This window comes from Etheostoma spectabile, unplaced genomic scaffold (assembly GCF_008692095.1).
Source record: "Etheostoma spectabile isolate EspeVRDwgs_2016 unplaced genomic scaffold, UIUC_Espe_1.0 scaffold00000485, whole genome shotgun sequence".
In the NCBI taxonomy this organism is placed as follows: domain Eukaryota; kingdom Metazoa; phylum Chordata; class Actinopteri; order Perciformes; family Percidae; genus Etheostoma; species Etheostoma spectabile.
Window position 1 is genome coordinate 1 of NW_022602606.1, and position 4,813 is coordinate 4,813.

Below are 4,813 nucleotides of genomic sequence, written 5' to 3' on the forward strand. Positions count from 1 at the left end.
TGAAACGGTAAAAGAGAAATGGAGCATACCCCAGCACATTAGTGTCTTTTTGAGACAACCAACCCCAATATAGAACGCATATTGGCAGGTTATTAACAGTGACCAAACCCATTAATGATTGACTCCCTAAATGTAAACATAACGCTGAATAACAACTTTTAATCACAGTAGTAATAGCTGGACAGTCATTGCTTTCAAGAGATGCAAAGAGCAAACAAAGAAGGCCTCAGGCTACATGATGTGTTCCTTTCTGCTTAGAAGAACAGGAGGTTCAGCAGAAAGAAAAGTCTCAGCAAACAACTACCTCCTGTGTCACCACTCCCACAGAGGCTAGCGGTGCCCCCGATGATAGAGCCTGAGGCATGTGACTATGTACAGCTTAGCTTTTACAAGCAACGACAAGTTTCTTATTAGCACAGAACCTCATAACTCCACCATGAGCAGAAATCACGGACTAAGTTAAGGTTAGAGTCTGTTTGGAAACCACATTCTGTTGTTTTGTGATAAATTCTATTTACAGATCCAAAGAAACAAAAACAAAAGCCTTTTTGTATAAGTTTCTAAGTTTGTGTTTTCTTTTTTTCTGTAACAAGGAAAACAATGAATCAATCAATCACCACAATATAGCCACTATATAACTTAAATAGTAAATGACTTATTTTTTTTACTTTTTCAAAATTGTTTGTGTATTTTACAGTGAACACAAAATACTGTAAATGGAAATACGGTACCTTACTGTAAAAATAAGTCACAGTACTGCTGGCCAATTGTAATTTAAATTACGTTAAATTTGTTAAAGTGTATGATTAGTGGTAGCTTATGTTGCAAAAGGGTTTGTGTGTGTGTGTCGTTATAATTTTAGAATGAACTGTATTAGGACTCAACTGAACCGGGGTATGATAGTAGAGACTCGCGATTCATGAGTCAATTTAAAGACTCGGGTTAAAGATCTGAGTGAATCACGACTCAAACAGGTCTATGTGGAAATACATTTTTATATAGATGTGCACTTATACATGCCCAGAGACAAACAGATGGGAAGTTAACACGGCGTGGTCAGATACATTTATTGTACACTGCCCCTGATTGAAATAAGCCAATAAATTAATGAAAATTACAAGCTTTTGTGTCGTCCCGGGTGTTAACACCAAAGTTTTACTATATTGCGTTTTGCAGCTGAATTTGGCCTATTGAATTTGAGCAAGTTCAAAATATATTAGTTGATTTTTATTCATTGAATTTTGCATCTGAATTTTGCATATTAATTTGTTAACGTTGAACTTTTGATACTGAATTTTTAAAAATAATTTGGATATAGTTAGTAAGTTAAAAATTTAGAGGCAAAAAGTGCAGATACATAATTTCAATGCATTCAGTGTGTAAAAATGGCACAATCCTTTGAAACAGATAAACTTCCATAGCATTTTTCAACATTTTTTATTCTGTGCATTTGCATTGATAATCAGCAAGTAGACTCATGATACAGTTATCTCGCAAAAAGCAATGTGACTTTTCTCCAGCCCTATTCACAGGCCTAAAAAAAAGTTGCAGACAGGTGGGTTTAAGTTGCTAGCTAAGATCCAGCACATTAAAACATTAACCTTACCAATCATTTTTAGTACAATTTAACAAAACAGTTTTACTGAGGAAAATGTTGTTGTAGATTTTGAGCGCTAAGCATTCCCACTAACCTGTAAAAGTTTTAAAGAGTAAAATGATACAGCATGTTGCATAAATACAACATCTTGCAGTGGAATCAAAGGCAGAGGGGGCGCAGGTTTGCTAACATTACTGCTTCTCTCATCTGGGTTCTGTTAAACAGTAAATTAAGAGCCCATAATGCGATTTTCCAAGCTACTGTTGCTGTCTTATTCCACTGGAAACACCACAATGCGCCGTTCCGCTCTTGTCCCCGTTGGTCACACTCTGCCTAATGAGAAAATGCTAACACTTGTGCTTATTTGGTTATCATGACTTTGCGAGTGAGACATCCTGTTTTTGTTCCAGTTGCTCAACGGACTCAAAAGGGAGAGAGAGTGGATGACCGTTGGCTTGGTTCAGGTTAGGATATGTTAGAAATTCCTAAGGCGGCAATGATATAACAGGAGCGGTCCCACTAGCTGCTAAATGTATGAAGCGAAAACAGAGCATCAGCCACAAACATATGTAATATCAGGTGTGAACAGGGTCCAGTTTAAGTACAGGTATGAATGAACCTGACAGGTCACCTGATCCTGCTGCAGTCATATGTGCTAACATGATTAATTTAACACAGGATACAGCTTTGCTTCAATGAGTATCTTTGTTTCTATGGCATTGAACACATGAGTACTTAAGCATCTGTCATGCTAACACGTGTGTAAAGACATTATAGATACAAAGCGTACTACTAAAACTATACATGCTTAATCATCCAAACTAAGTCCTCAGGAGATTAAGGCCGACTACAATAAATGAAACTTTCACATAATGGGGGCCTTGGTTTGCCACAATAAAAGGTAGAATTGGATATGGGTCAGCACCTTGAATTCAATGGATTAAACGATTTTCACAAAGCCCCAAGTGAAATGCCAGTGTCTCTCGTTCAATCGTTAATGCCTTTTTTTAATTTCCTTTGATTCTGAATTTTTAAAAATAATTTGGTATAGTTTAGTGAGTTGTTGAAATTTGAGTAAATCAGAGGCAAAAAGTGCAGATACATAATTTCAACAATGCATAACTAGTCAGTGTTAAAAATGGCACAATCCACTGAAGCAGATTAATTTCCATAGCATGTTTCAACATTTTATATTCTGTGCATTTCAATGATAATCAAGCAAGTAACTCATGATACCGTTATCTCGCAAAAGCAATGTGACTTTTTCTCGCAGCCCTATTCACAGGCCTAAATGGTCGTTAAATGCCTTTTTTTATTTCTTCTTTGGAATGTTACAATAACATAAAGTCATGTGGAGAGCTAAAGATTTGTAAAGATAGCAAAGCTGAATTTTACAGAGAGGAGTATATACACTTTTGGCTGCAACAATTACTAAATGATCAATCATATGCTGATTATTTTTTGCTTAATCATTCGGTCCTAAATAATTGAAAAGATTAAATATACCAATCACAATTTACTACAGACCCAATAGACATCTAATGTCTTTTTTGTCCTACATCGGCCCAAAACTCAAGATATTCAATTTACTATCTATGTAAACATGAAAAACTGCTAATTCTCACATTTAAGACATGGAACCATTGAGTATCCATTAAGCCAATTGTGTTGAAAAGTTAGTTGAACATAATTTGATAATTAGACTAAATGCCAAAAATGTGCTTGTACCAGCTCCTCCAATGTTGCAGGTGAACTCAATATCCTTGACTATTGGACTGTTTGTCCGACAAAAAAAAAAACATTTAAAAAATGTCACATAGGACTTAAATAATCTGTTAGACATTCTTTAACATTATATAGACTAAATAACTAATGGATTAAATGATGACACATTAATTATGAAAATAATCGTTAGTTACAGCCCTAACCTGAGGCTGCAGCTCTGAGCGTTGATGATCATATAAGCATGAAACAGCTACAATCTTTATGGGAGATTGCAGCATCATAGTAATGTAGTATTAGAGCAATGCAGAGCAGATACTGTATCTAATTATATAGAGCTGTATTTAGAATAGACTACTGTATTATTATACAGTACGCATTTCTCTTGCTAGCATGACAGCAAACAACAAAAGCCCACAAAACACTTAGCTAGGCTACTAAAGGACCTGTTGAACACATGGCATAAGTGTAAAAGTCCCAAGTGACATTCTTGTGTAAGCCTAGTCTTCCGTTATAAGTGTATCCATATACGGCAGCATGTGAACCGTTATGGAAACCTTCACTGTGACAAGCTCAAAAGAGTTAGCGTGTGTTATTTCAGGGAAGTGGTTACTACTGTGCTGGAGGGTTACGCTACATTGCTAACGTTATTATGTTTCATTAGCTAAGCCAACTGGCTGCAACTAGCTTAACGTTAAATAATAACAATATGCATTTCGATAACAGCCATTTTGGTGTCTCTCGGTCATTAAAGGGAGTAAACTATTCACCTAGCTAACCTATGACTAGTACTGTACGGCCAATTAACAGGCGGATGTGGAACCGTTAGCTTGTTACGTTAGCAAACTGAGTCAGCTGATATGGTAGTGGTGTATTTACGCGTTTTAACGAACGTTATTCAACATAGCCACCCAGGCGAGGTTAACATAGTTTATATTTTTAATGTTAACTTACGTTATAGGTTAACTAGTTAACAAATTTGCTAACGGATAAGTTAGCTCACCCAGTATTTCTTTTCTCCTGTCGGCATGCGGCTGGTCCGTATATACCCAGTCGAAGTCCTCACGGGCGACCCGATTCCCCATCTTTTATATCCCTGTTTTAACAATTTACTCAGACAAGAGGTAGCTAACGTTGACTGAATAATCACACGGTCGTTTCAAAAGGAAAACTCGACTCTTGTCCTCTCTTCTATGGCCCTCCTCCTCTCCTCTATAGGCCGGCCTGGCTGATTTGCCAGACATCAGTCACTCCTCCCCATTGTAGTCAGCTCCTCCTACCAGCTTCATCGAAGACCGGAGAGAGTAGGCCTACGCAGTTGTTAACTAATGATCACTTTTTACAAGTAGGCTAGTAGATATCCATTTACTGTTGTCAGAAAACCCAGCAATAGGACAAATACAAGCCGTTCATTCTAAAGAAGAGGGGGGGGGGAAAGGACATTAACAAATAACTTCTCTTTATGGATATAGGCTATTATCGTCACCTTCCTAA